Source organism: Cryptomeria japonica, unplaced genomic scaffold (genome assembly GCF_030272615.1).
Source record: "Cryptomeria japonica unplaced genomic scaffold, Sugi_1.0 HiC_scaffold_65, whole genome shotgun sequence".
Taxonomy (NCBI): Eukaryota; Viridiplantae; Streptophyta; class Pinopsida; order Cupressales; family Cupressaceae; genus Cryptomeria; species Cryptomeria japonica.
The window spans coordinates 502,501-516,295 of record NW_026728887.1 but is presented as its reverse complement, the minus strand read 5'-3'; the positions used below and the strand labels follow the sequence as shown (position 1 = coordinate 516,295).

Genomic DNA, 13,795 nt, shown 5'->3' with positions numbered 1-13,795 from the left:
CCTTTTTTTTTTGCCTTTTCTGGAAATTAGTGAAGGCAGCGCATCAAAGGTGCGCACCTCGCTGCCCACCTTGGTGTGCTCTGAGGTGCGCACCCGGGAGCGCTACGAAGTGTGCTCCAAGGTGCGGCATGCACGTTGTCGGAGCCCGGTTTGCCCCGGGTGCGCACCTCGCCTGCACCTTGGCCGGGGTGGGCACCTTGGCTGGGTTTGCCCAGGGTGCGCTCCGAAGCGGGGTTACTGGAGCGCCCCCTCTTTTTTTGTCAGAGCGTTTGGTGGGGTTTCTCGCATTGGCTCTTCCCAGGCCCGGTTGTTGGGTGCGCTCCCACCCTGGCGCGCGCGAAGTTGGAAGTTGGATTAATTGCCCGGGCGCGCACCTTCGCCAGGGTGGGCACCTTGGTGCGCACACCTTGGCTGGGCTGCGCACCAGGGCGGGCTCAAGATGGCACCAGCATTCCCTTTTTCTCACTATCTTTCAAAACGGAAATTTTAAAATCTCGTTTTTTTTTTGCCTTTTATGGAAATTAGTGAAGGCATCGCATCAAAGGTGCGCACCTCGCTGCCCACCTTGGTGTGCTCCGAGGTGCCCACCACGGTGCGCAACGCCGGTGCGAACCCGGGAGCGCCCCGATGTGTGCTCCAAGGTGCGGCGTGCACGAAGTCGGACCCCGGTTTGCCCCGGGTGCGCACCTCGCGTGCACCTTGGTGCGCACACCTTGGCTGGGTTGCGCGGCCTGGTGGGCACCATGGTGCGCACCAAGGAGCGCTCCGAAGTGTGCTCCAAGGTGCGGCGTGCACGAAGTCGGAGCCCGGTTTGCCCCGGGTACGCACCTCGCGTGCACCTTCGCCGGGGTGGGCACCTCGGCTGGGTTGCGCGCCCTGGTGCGCACCAAGGAGCGCTCCGAAGTGTGCTCCAAGGTGCGGCGTGCACGAAGTCGGAGCCCGGTTTGCCCCGGGTGCGCACCTTCGCCGCGGTGCGCACCATGGCGTGCACGAAGTCGGAGCCCGGTTTGCCCCGGGTGCGCACCTCGCGTGCACCTTCGGCGGGGTTGCGCGCCCTGGTGGGCACCATGGTGCGCACCAAGGAGCGCTCCGAAGTGTGCTCCAAGGTGCGGCGTGCACGAAGTCGGAGCCCGGTTTGCCCCGGGTGCGCACCTCGCGTGCACCTTCGGCGGGGTTGCGCGCCCTGGTGGGCACCATGGTGCGCACCAAGGAGCGCTCCGAAGTGTGCTCCAAGGTGCGGCGTGCACGAAGTCGGAGCCCGGTTTGCCCCGGGTGCGCACCTCGCGTGCACCTTCGCCGCGGTGGGCACCATGGCGTGCACGAAGTCGGAGCCCGGTTTGCCCCGGGTGCGCACCTCGCGTGCACCTTCGCCGGGGTGGGCACCTCGGCTGGGTTGCGCGCCCTGGTGCGCACCAAGGAGCGCTCCGAAGTGTGCTCCAAGGTGCGGCGTGCACGAAGTCGGAGCCCGGTTTGCCCCGGGTGCGCACCTCGCGTGCACCTTCGCCAGGGTGGGCACCTCGGTGCGCACACCTTCTCAATGTTTTCTTGCCTTTTCTGGAAATTGGTGAAGGCAGCGCATCAAAGGTGCGCACCTCGGTGTGCTCCGAGGTGCGAACCCGAGAGCGCTCCGAGGTGCCCACGAAGTCGAAAGTCGGGTTAATTGCATTGTTTTCCCCGGGTGCGCTCCGAGGTGCGCAACATCGGCGCGCACCAAGGAGGGCTCCGAAGTGTGCTCCAAGGTGCGCACGATGGCGTGCACCTCTGGTGCGCACGATTCGGAGCTCGGTTTGACCGGGGTGCGCACACCTTGGCTGGGTTGCGCACCTTTTGTGCGCTCCAAGGTGCGCACGAAGTCGGAGCTCGGTTTGCCCCGGGTGCGCACCTTCGCCAGGGTGCGCACCTTGATGCGCACGCCTTGGCTGGGCTGCGCACCTTGGTGGGCGCCATGGTGCGCACCTTTCGTGCGCTCCAAGGTGCGCACGAAGTCGGAGCTCGGTTTGCCCCGGGTGCGCACCTTGGTGGGCGCCATGGTGCACTCCGAGGTGCCCAAGATTGGTGCGCACCAAGGAGCGCTCCGAAGTGCGCTCCAAGGTGCGCGCGAAGTCGAAAGTTGGGTTAATTGTCCGGTTTGCCTCGGGTGCGCACCTTGCGTGCACCTTCGCCAGGGTGGGCGCCTTGGTGCGCACACCTTGGCTGGGCTGCGCACACCTTGGCACCCGCGTTTCCTTCATTTTAAATTTTTTTTTTTTACAATCTCTCAAGTGGGAAATTCTATAATCTCAACTTTTTTTGCCTTTTCAGGAAACTTTTGAATGGAGCGCATCATTGGTGCGCTCCGAAGTGTGCTCCAAAGCTCTCTCCAGCTGCGTGCACCTGCCCCGGCCGCGCACCCGGCCCCGCCCAGCTTCGCTCACCTGTCCCGGGCGTCTGGTGCGGAACCTTAGAGTAAGAAACATCACCGTGCACCTTGGCCAACGTGCGCGACTCGACCGAGCGCGCACTGGCCGAGGTGCACACCGATTTCACCTGGGTGCGCGCGCAGCACCTCGGGCGCACCGGGGTGCGCGCACAACGCCCGGGTTGCACCGTGGCCTGTGTGCTCGGGGCGCCTCGGGTGCGCGCTCGGTGTCGCCCCCGCGCGCGCGGTAGTGCGGGCAGCGCACCCCGGCCCGGCCCGGCCCCGACGAGAACGCAAACGGGCAAAAGGTTTATTCAAATAGCATTGCGACGCCCGGCGAAAAACTAAAAAAGGGTGCAACACCGGGACTTCCCGGGAGGTCACCCATCCCAGTACTACTCCGGCCCAAGCGCGCTTAACTGCGGAGTTCTGATGGGATCCGGTGCACTAATGCTGGTATGATCGCACCCGTTATGAGCTTGTCGCAGTGTGTACTTAGCAAACCGCGACCCACGTGCGAATCCACCCCGGCCACCCACCCCCGTCGAGGTGCACACCCTCCCTCGCGAAGTGCGCCCCGTTCGCCAAGTGTGAGCCCTGCCCGGGTGCGCGCACCTTGCTAGGGCGTCGGGTGTGCACCCGGCCCGGCCTACGTGCGTGCACCTGGAGGGGGCGTCGTGTGCGTGCAGTGTCCCGTCTGCAACGCGGTGCCCACACACCACCTCGGGCGCAACGACCTGCGCTCACATGTGGGCCGAGTGCACCTTGGTGCATGTTCGGGGCGCCTCGGGTGCACGCTCGATCTTGCCCCGGTGCACCAAGGCGCTCGGTTTGCCCCGGGTGCGCACTTGGTGCAAGGTGGGCACCCAAAATAGGGATCAAGCACCAAAACACAAGTTTCGGGATGCAAAATGGGACCCAAGGACCACAAATGCGTTCCAAGACCCATGATGGGTCCACGAGAACAAAAATGTGTTCCGAGACTTAATAAACAAATATTGGGTTTTAGGAGAAGAAACATGCTCTGATGCCCAAAACGAGAATCGACCCCGAAAAGGCCACAGGCCAAAAGTGGGATGCGAGACAAAAAAAAATGGGACCCGAGGACCAAAATTGGGTTCCCAGGTCGAAGACAGGGCAACCGGACAAGAAACGACCTCTAAGGCTCGAAATGAGTCCCGACGACTAAAACTTGACAAGAAGCACCCATCAGGCACCCAACTCGACACCCATGGGATGCCGACCCACCCGGGCTTCCACCTAGCACACCTTGGCACCCACCCACCCTCGCACCCAACCTCGCACCCAACTTAGCACCTTTGAACCCACATTGGCACTCACCCTGACCCTGGCACCTTGGAACCCACATTGGCACTCACCTTGACCCTGGCACCCACCTTTGCACTCACCTTGGGACCCACCCTGGCTCCCACCTCGGCACCCACCCAGACACCCACCTTGGTTCCTTGGCACCCACCTTGGATCCTTGGCACCCACCCCGACACCCACCTTGGCACGCAACTTGGCTACTTGCCACCCACCTTGGCTCCTTGACGCCCACCCCGACAACCACCCCGTGACCTACCCTGGCTAGGGTTGGTGCACACCCACCCTGGTGCCCACCTTGGCACCCACCCTATGACCCACCTTGGCACGCACCTTAGTACCCACCCCGTTACCCACCCTAGGACCCACCCCGTGACCCACCTTGGCCAGGGTGGGTGCACCCACCCTGGTGCCCACCTTGGCACCCACCCATCCTAGCACCCAGCCTGTGACCGGGCTTGGAACCCAACCTTGCACCCGCACCCGTCTTGGCCAGTGTGGGTGCGCACCCATCCTGGCACCCACGTTGTGACACACCCTTTAACCCACGCACCCTAGCACCCACGTTGGCACCCACCTTGGAACCCAACCTAGCAACTTGGCACCCACCCCGTGACCCACCTTGGCATCCACCATAGCAGTCGCCGACTTGGCACCCACCTCGGCACCCACCTTGACACTTGTGGACCCACCTTGCCACTCACCCTAGCATCGACCCATCCTAGCACCCACCCTGGCACCTTTGCACCCTAGCACTCACCCATCCTAGCACCTAACCTGTGACCCACCTTGACACTCACCCTCGCACCCACCTTGGAACCCAACCTAGCACCCACCCACCCTGACACCAACCCTAGCACCTACCCACCCTTGCACCCACCCTGTGACCCATCTTGGCACCCACCCATCCTACCACTCAACCTATCACCCACCTTCTCACCCACCTTGGCATCCACCTTAGCACCCACCCACACTGGCACCTTGGCACCCACCTCGGGCAAGGTGGGTGCACACCCACCCTGGCACCCAATTTAGAACCCACCGAGCATGTTACCCACCTTGGCACCCACATTGCAGCCCACCCTAGTACCCACCCTATGACCCACATTGGCATCCACACCCTAGCACCCAGGCACCTCGACACCCGCCTTGACACCCACCCTAGCACTGAACCTGTGACCCACCTTGGAACTCACCCTAGAACCCACCCACCCTGTGAACCACCTTGGCATCCACCTTAGCACCCACCCACCTTGGCACCCACTCTAGCACTCACCCATCCTAACACCCAACTTGTTACCCACCTTGGCACCCGCCCTCGCGTCCACCTTGAAACCCACCCTAGCACCCACCCACGCAGGAGCCCACCTTGGCACCCAACCTAACACCCACGCATCCTGGCACCCAACTTGTGACCCACCTTGGAACCCACCCTAGTACCCACCTTTGAACCCACTATATCACCAACCCACCTTGGCACCCACCCTATGACCCTCTTTGGAATCCACCCTAGCACGCACCCACCCTGGCACCCACCATGGAGCGCACCCTAGCACCCACCCACCTCGGCACGCACCTCAACACCCACCTTGGTGTGCGCACTGCGCCAACCTCTCAAAGACCCTATGTGGTGCGCTCCAAAGTGTACACCTTTGGTGCGCTCCAAGGTGCGCACCTTTGGTGCACACCGAGGTGCACACCGAGGTGCACACCGAGGTGCACACCAAAGTGTGCACCGAGGTGAGCACCAAAGTGCACTCCAGGGTGCACACCAAGGCGTGCACCTTTGGTGCGGTCAATGCAAACGAATTCGGAAGTTGGGGTCGATGTCCTAATCGCTGCTGCAGACTACACGTATGAGAATCGGACAAATAGCTTTATATAGGGGAGGTGTTGCGTTTGATGGGTCGACTCCCCTGGTTGTGTGCACTGCACCAACTTCAAAGACCCTGTCTTGTTTAAGAAGTCAAAAGTTGGGGTGGATGTCCTAATCATTGCTGCAGTCTACGCATGTATGAGAATCAGACAAATAGCTTATATAGGGGAGGTGTTGCATTCGGTGGGTTGACTCCCCTGGTTGTGCGCACTGCGCCAACCTCAAAGACCCCGCATAGCAGAAGAAGTCGGAAGTCGGATTTTGGTGAGCACCAAGGCGTGCACCTTTGGTGCGGTCAACGCAGACGAATTCAGAAGTTGGGGTGGATGTCCTAATCGTTGTTGCAGGCTACACATGTATGAGAATCAGACAAATAGCTTATATAGGGGAGGTGTTGGGTTTGATGGGTCAACTCCCTTGGTTGTGCGCATTACGCCAACCTCAAAGACCTTGTTTTCGTTAAGAAGTCAAAAGTTGGGGTCAATGTCCTAATGGCTCCTGCAGGCTACACATGTATGAGAATCGGACAAATAGCTTATATAGGGGAGGTGTTGGGTTTGATGGGTCGACTCCCCTGGTTGTGCGCATTACGTCAACCTCAAAGACCTTGTTTTCGTTAAGAAGTCAAAAGTTGGGGTCGATGTCCTAATTGCTCCTGTAGACTACACATGTATGAGAATCAGACAAATAGCTTATATAGGGGAGGTGTTGGGTTTGATGGGTTGACTCCCCTAGTTGTTCGCATTACACCAACCTCAAAGACCTTGTTTTCGTTTAGAAGCCGAAAGTTGGGGTCGATGTCCTAATTGCTCCTGCAGGCTACGCATGTATGAGAATCAGACAAATAGCTTATATAGGGGAGGTGTTGGGTTTGATGGGTCGACTCCCCTGGTTGTGCGCATTGCGCCAACCTCAAAGACCCTGCATTGCGGATGAAGTCGAAAGTCAGAGTTTGGTGTGCTACAAGGTGTGGTCGAAGGTGCTCACCTAGGTGTGCACCTTTGGAGCACAGGAAAAGTGCCCTCCAAAAGTGCGCACCTTTGGAGTGCACAAAAGTGCCCTCCAAAAGTGCGCACCTTTGGAGCGCAGAAAAGTGCCCTCCAAAAAGTGCCCTCCAAAAGTGCGCACCTTTGGAGCGCAGAAAAGTGCCCTCCAAAAAGTGCCCTCCAAAAGTGCGCACCTTTGGAGCGCAGAAAAGTGCCCTCCAAAAAGTGCCCTCCAAAAGTGCGCACCTTTGGAGCGCAGAAAAGTGCCCTCCAAAAAGTGCCCTCCAAAAGTGCGCACCTTTGGAGCGCAGAAAAGTGCCCTCCAAAAAGTGCCCTCCAAAAGTGCGCACCTTTGGAGCGCAGAAAAGTGCCCTCCAAAAAGTGCCCTCCAAAAGTGCGCACCTTTGGAGCGCAGAAAAGTGCCCTCCAAAAAGTGCCCTCCAAAAGTGCGCACCTTTGGAGCGCAGAAAAGTGCCCTCCAAAAAGTGCCCTCCAAAAGTGCGCACCTTTGGAGCGCAGAAAAGTGCCCTCCAAAAAGTGCCCTCCAAAAGTGCGCACCTTTGGAGCGCAGAAAAGTGCCCTCCAAAAAGTGCCCTCCAAAAGTGCGCACCTTTGGAGCGCAGAAAAGTGCCCTCCAAAAGTGCGCACTTTTGGTGCGCACCAAGGCGCTGGTTCGGTCGTTGCAGGCGAGTTCGGAAGTTGGGGTCGATGTCCTGAGCGGAGGTGCAAACTACACAGGTGTCGGAATCGGACAAATAGCTTATATAGGGGAGGTGTATGCTTCGATGGGTCGACTCCCCAGGTTGAGCGCACCGCGCCAACCTCAAAGACCCTACGGTATGGATGAAGTCGGAAGTTGGGTCCGATGACCGATTCGATTAGTAGGTATGCTCATGAGGTCGGAATTTGGGTCCGATGACCTGCCATGTGCAGGAAGGCGAATGTTGACACTGTGCGTTGCAAGGTGCACACCAAGGCGCTGGTGCGGTCTTTTTAGTCGAGTTCGGAAGTTGGGGTCGATGTCCTGATCGGAGGTGCAAGCTACACAGGTGTGGGAATCGGACAAATAGCTTATATAGGGGAGGTGTATGCTTCGTTGGGTCGACTCCCCGGGTTGAGCGCACCGCGCCAACCTCAAAGACCCTACGGTATGGATGAAGTCGGAAGTTGGGTCCGATGACCGATTCGATATGTAGGCATACTCGCGAGGTCGGAATTTGGGTCCGATGACCTGCCACGTGCAGGAAGGCGAATGTTGGCACTGTGCGTTGCAAGGTGCGCACCAAGGCGCTGGTTCGGTCGTTGGAGGCGAGTTCGGAAGTTGGGGTCGATGTCTTGATCGGAGGTGCAAACTACACAGGTGTGGGAATCGGACAAATAGCTTATATAGGGGAGGTGTATGCTTCGTTGGGTCGACTCCCCGGGTTGAGCGCACCGCGCCAACCTCAAAGACCCTACGGTATGGATGAAGTCGGAAGTTGGGTCCGATGACCGATTCGATATGTAGGCATACTCGCGAGGTCGGAATTTGGGTCCGATGACCTGCCATGTGCAGGAAGGCGAATGTTGGGACTGTGCGTCGCAAGGTGCGCACCAAGGCGCTGGTGCCGTCGTTGCAGTCGAGTTCGGAAGTTGGGGTCGATGTCCTGGTCAGAGGTGCAAACTACACAGGTGTGGGAATCGGACAAATAGCTTATATAGGGGAGGTGTATGCTTCGATGGGTCGACTCCCTGGGTTGAGCGCACCGCGCCAACCTCAAAGACCCTACAGTATGGATGAAGTCGGAAGTTGGGTCCGATGACCGATTCGATACGTAGGCATATTGGCGAGGTCTGAATTTGTGTCCGATGACCTGCCATGCGCAGGAAGGCGGAATTTGGGTCCGATGACCGAGTTGATGGCGTGCCATGCGCAGAAAGGCGGAATTTGGGTCCGATGACCGAGTTGATGTTGATGGCCCGCCATGCACAGGAAGGCGGAATTTGGGTCCGATGACCGATTTGAAGGCGTGCCATACGCAAAAAGGCGGAGTTTGGGTCCGATGACCGAGTTGATATTGATGGCCCGCCATGCGCAGGAAGGCGGAATTTGGGTCCGATGACCTGACATACGCATGGAGTCCGACTCGGGGGCCGATGTTCGATTCGATGACTTGCATTGTGGGTAAAGTCGGAAGTTGTGGTCTTTGACCCGATTCGATGACCAGACTTCGGCTGCTTGAGAATCGGACAAATAACTTATATAGGGGAGGTAGTGTTCTCGAGCATCCTCCCCCCGTGCCCGTTTATGTCGATTGATGCTGGTGCTCGACTGGTTGGAGCGCTCGGATGCAAAAATCTTGCACCAGGATTTATCGATTGTGATGGACACGGCAAGTCTCCTGATTGCTATGCAGGAGCTCATCGTGAATCTCTATGCGGCCTTGGTATGGACTCGACCTGCGGAATGGTTCGGCAATGGTAGTCGCTCCAACACGTCCTTGCAATGGCCACAGAGGTGATTCGACTAGAGCTCCAGTCTAGCTTTTGGGTTGCTTGGCGGACTGGTATAGCCGCGATCGAGTTCCGGCCATGAACGTTTTAGATAGCTCTTGGGCTTTCTGGGACGGAAGTCGGAAGTTTGGGCTGTTGTCCGATTTGATGACCATTCTTCGGATGTGTGAGAATCGGACAAATAACTTATATAGGGGACTGTGTTGTCTCACGCAGCCCCCTCCGTGCCCCTCTATCTCGACCGATGTTGGTGCTTGAAAGGGTTGGGATCGCTCGGATTTATAAACGTGCACCACCATTTGTCGAGTGTGAGGGACGCGGCAGGTCTCCTAAATGCTATGCGGGCGCTCTCTGAGAATCTCTATCCGGCCTCGACACAGACTAGTCTTGCTGAATGGTTTGGCACTGGTAGTCGATCCAACACGTCGTTGTTGTGGCCGCCTAGGCGATTCGATTCGAGCCCCCGTCTAGCTTTTGGGTTGCTTGGCGGATTTTGCCCTATCCGCAAGTGAGCTCGGTCCCTAAACGTTCGAGAAACCCGATTGCTATGCGCCGACTCTCTTTCTTGCGAGCCTCCATCTAGCTTTTGGGTCTCTACGGAACGGAAGTCGGAATCTGGGACCGTTGTTTGATTCGACGAGGCAGACTACGGTTGTGCGAGAATCGGACAAATAACTTATATAGGGGAGGTGTTGACTGGAGCATTCTCCCCCGTGCCCCTCTAACTCGACCAATGCTGGCGCTCGAACGGTGGTAGCGCTCGGATTTTCATTGAGCGCCAGCATTGGTCGATTTAGAGGGGCATGCGAGATTCCCGAATGCTATGCGAGGGCTCTAACGGAAATGTCTATTGGTTTCGGTATGGATGCAATTGCGAGTGGTTCGGCAAAGGTAGTCGTTCCGATGCGTCCATGTCGTGGCCAAATCGATAATTCGATTTGAGCCCTCGTATAGCATTTGGGTCTCTCGATGTGATTCCGCATTCCAGTCCCTTTGGGCACTGCTTGAGCCGCATCCCAGGGGGTTCCCTTCCCAATAATCTGCCTCGCAACCCGATTGCTATGCGGTGAGGCTCCTCGGCCGCCTCGGAACTATCTGTGTATCAGACGCATCGCGGGATAAGGGGTTGGCAACGGTAGTCGCCCCAAGCGCGTCCGATGCTTGGACCATTCCGAGGCGGCCCTGAAGCCTCTTCCGTCTAGCCGTTGGGTCCTTCTCGCCGCATCCCTCGCCTCGCACCCCGATTGCTATGCGGTGAGGCTCCTCGGCCGCCTCGGAACTATCTGTGTATCGGACGCGTCGCGGGATAAGGGGTTGTCACTGGTAGTCGCCCCAAGCGCGTCCGATGCTTGGACCATTCCGAGGCGGCCCTGAAGCCTCTTCCGTCTAGCCGTTGGGTCCTTCTCGCCGCATCCCTCGCCTCGCACCCCGATTGCTATGCGGTGAGGCTCCTCGGCCGCCTCGGAACTATCTGTGTATCGGACGCGTCGCGGGATAAGGGGTTGTCATTGGTAGTCGCCCCAAGCGCGTCCGATGCTTGGACCATTCCGAGGCGGCCCTGAAGCCTCTTCCGTCTAGCCGTTGGGTCCTTCTCGCCGCATCCCTCGCCTCGCACCCCGATTGCTATGCGGTGAGGCTCCTCGGCCGCCTCGGAACTATCTGTGTATCGGACGCGTCGCGGGATAAGGGGTTGTCACTGGTAGTCGCCCCAAGCGCGTCCGATGCTTGGACCATTCCGAGGCGGCCCTGAAGCCTCTTCCGTCTAGCCGTTGGGTCCTTCTCGCCGCATCCCTCGCCTCGCACCCCGATTGCTATGCGGTGAGGCTCCTCGGCCGCCTCGGAACTATCTGTGTATCGGACGCGTCGCGGGATAAGGGGTTGTCACTGGTAGTCGCCCCAAGCGCGTTCGATGCTTGGACCATTCCGAGGCGGCCCTGAAGCCTCTTCCGTCTAGCCGTTGGGTCCTTCTCGCCGCATCCCTCGCCTCGCACCCCGATTGCTATGCGGTGAGGCTCCTCGGCCGCCTTGGAACTATCTGTGTATCGGACGCGTCGCGGGATAAGGGGTTGTCACTGGTAGTCGCCCCAAGCGCGTCCGATGCTTGGACCATTCCGAGGCGGACCCGAAGCCTCTTCCGTCTAGCCGTTGGGTCCTTCTCGCCGCATCCTTCGCCTCGCACCCCGATTGCTATGCGGTGAGGCTCCTCGGCCGCCTCGGAACTATCTGTGTATCGGACGCGTCGCGGGATAAGGGGTTGTCACTGGTAGTCGCCCCAAGCGCGTCCGATGCTTGGACCATTCCGAGGCGGACCCGAAGCCTCTTCCGTCTAGCCGTTGGGTCCTTCTCGCCGCATCCCTCGCCTCGCACCCCGATTGCTATGCGGTGAGGCTCCTCGGCCGCCTTGGAACTATCTGTGTATCGGACGCGTCGCGGGATAAGGGGTTGTCACTGGTAGTCGCCCCAAGCGCGTCCGATGCTTGGACCATTCCGAGGCGGACCCGAAGCCTCTTCCGTCTAGCCGTTGGGTCCTTCTCGCCGCATCCCTCGCCTCGCACCCCGATTGCTATGCGGTGAGGCTCCTCGGCCGCCTTGGAACTATCTGTGTATCGGACGCGTCGCGGGATAAGGGGTTGTCACTGGTAGTCGCCCCAAGCGCGTCCGATGCTTGGACCATTCCGAGGCGGACCCGAAGCCTCTTCCGTCTAGCCGTTGGGTCCTTCTCGCCGCATCCCTCGCCTCGCACCCCGATTGCTATGCGGTGAGGCTCCTCGGCCGCCTTGGAACTATCTGTGTATCGGACGCGTCGCGGGATAAGGGGTTGTCACTGGTAGTCGCCCCAAGCGCGTCCGATGCTTGGACCATTCCGAGGCGGCCCCGAAGCCTCTTCCGTCTAGCCGTTGGGTCCTTCTCGCCGCATCCCTCGCCTCGCACCCCGATTGCTATGCGGTGAGGCTCCTCGGCCGCCTTGGAACTATCTGTGTATCGGACGCGTCGCGGGATAAGGGGTTGTCACTGGTAGTCGCCCCAAGCGCGTCCGATGCTTGGACCATTCCGAGGCGGCCCCGAAGCCTCTTCCGTGTAGCCGTTGGGTCCTTCTCGCCGCATCCCTCGCCTCGCACCCCGATTGCTATGCGGTGAGGCTCCTCGGCCGCCTTGGAACTATCTGTGTATCGGACGCGTCGCGGGATAAGGGGTTGTCACTGGTAGTCGCCCCAAGCGCGTCCGATGCTTGGACCATTCCGAGGCGGACCTGAAGCCTCTTCCCTCTAGCCGTTGGGGCTTTCTCGCCGCATCCCTCGCCTCGCACCCTGATTGCTATGCTGTGAGGCTCCTCGGCCGCCTTGGAACTATCTGTGTATCGGACGCATCGCGGGATAAGGGGTTGGCAGTGGTAGTCGCCCCAAGCGCATCCGATGCTTGGACCATTCCGAGGCGGCCCTGCAGCCTCTTCCGTCTAGCCGTTGGGGCCATCTCGCCGCATCCCCCACCTCGCACCACGATTGCTATGCGGTGAGGCTCCTTGGCCGCCTCGGAACTATCTGTGTATCGGACGCATCGCGGGATAAGGGGTTGTCACTGGTAGTCGCCCCAAGCGCGTCCGATGCTTGGACTATTCCGAGGCGGCCCTGCAGCCTCTTCCGTCTAGCCGTTGGGGCCATCTCGCTGCATCCCCCACCTCCTCGGCCGCCTCGGAACTATCTGTGTATCGGACGCATCGCGGGATAAGGGGTTGGCAGTGGTAGTCGCCCCAAGCGCGTCCGATGCTTGGACTATTCCGAGGCAGCCCTGCAGCCTCTTCCGTCTAGCCTTTGGGGCCATCTCGCCGCATCCCTCGCCTCGCACCCCGATTGCTATGCGGTGAGGCTCCTCGGCCGCCTGGGAACTATCTTCGTATCGGACGCATCGCGGGATAAGGGGTTGTCACTGGTAGTCGCCCCAAGCGCGTCCGATGCTTGGACTATTCCGAGGCGGCCCTGTGGCCTCTTCCGTCTAGCCGTTGGGGCCATCTCGCCGCATCCCCCACCTCGCACCCCGATTGCTATGCGGTGAGGCTCTTCGGCCGCCTTGGAACTATCTTCGTATCGGACGCATCGCGGGATAAGGGGTTGTCACTGGTAGTGGCCCCAAGCGCGTCCGATGCTTGGACTATTCCGAGGCGGCCCTGCAGCCTCTTCCGTCTAGCCGTTGGGGCCATCTCGCCGCATCCCCCACCTCGCACCCCGATTGCTATGCGGTGAGGCTCCTCGGCCGCCTTGGAACTATCTTCGTATCGGACGCATCGCGGGATAAGGGGTTGTCACTGGTAGTCGCCCCAAGCGCGTCCGATGCTTGGACTATTCCGACGCGGCCCTGTGGCCTCTTCCGTCTAGCCGTTGGGGCCATCTCGCCGCATCCCCCACCTCGCACCCCGATTGCTATGCGGTGAGGCTCCTCGGCCGCCTTGGAACCATCTTCGTATCGGACGCATCGCGGGATAGGGGGCTGTCACTGGTAGTCGCCCCAAGCGTGTCCGATGCTTGGACCATTCCTAGGCGGCCCTGAAGCCTCTTCCGTCTAGCCGTTGGGGCCTTCCCGCCCCATCCCTCGCCTCGCACCCCCGATTGCTATGCGGTGAGGCTCCTCGGCCGCCTTGGAACCATCTGTGTATCGGACGCATCGCGGGATAAGGGGTTGGCACTGGCAGTCGCCCCAAGCGCGTCCGATGCTTGGACCATT

General features: G+C 59.8%; 1 non-coding gene across 1 annotated transcript; it reads right to left on the bottom strand.

Moving 5' to 3' along the window:
* Window positions 1-2,749: 2,749 nt before the first annotated feature.
* Window positions 2,750-2,868, bottom strand: LOC131863586 (5S ribosomal RNA). The gene has a single exon (XR_009362486.1). It is a non-coding gene; the product is annotated as a 5S ribosomal RNA (ribosomal RNA).
* Between the last annotated feature and the right edge of the window lie 10,927 nt (window positions 2,869-13,795).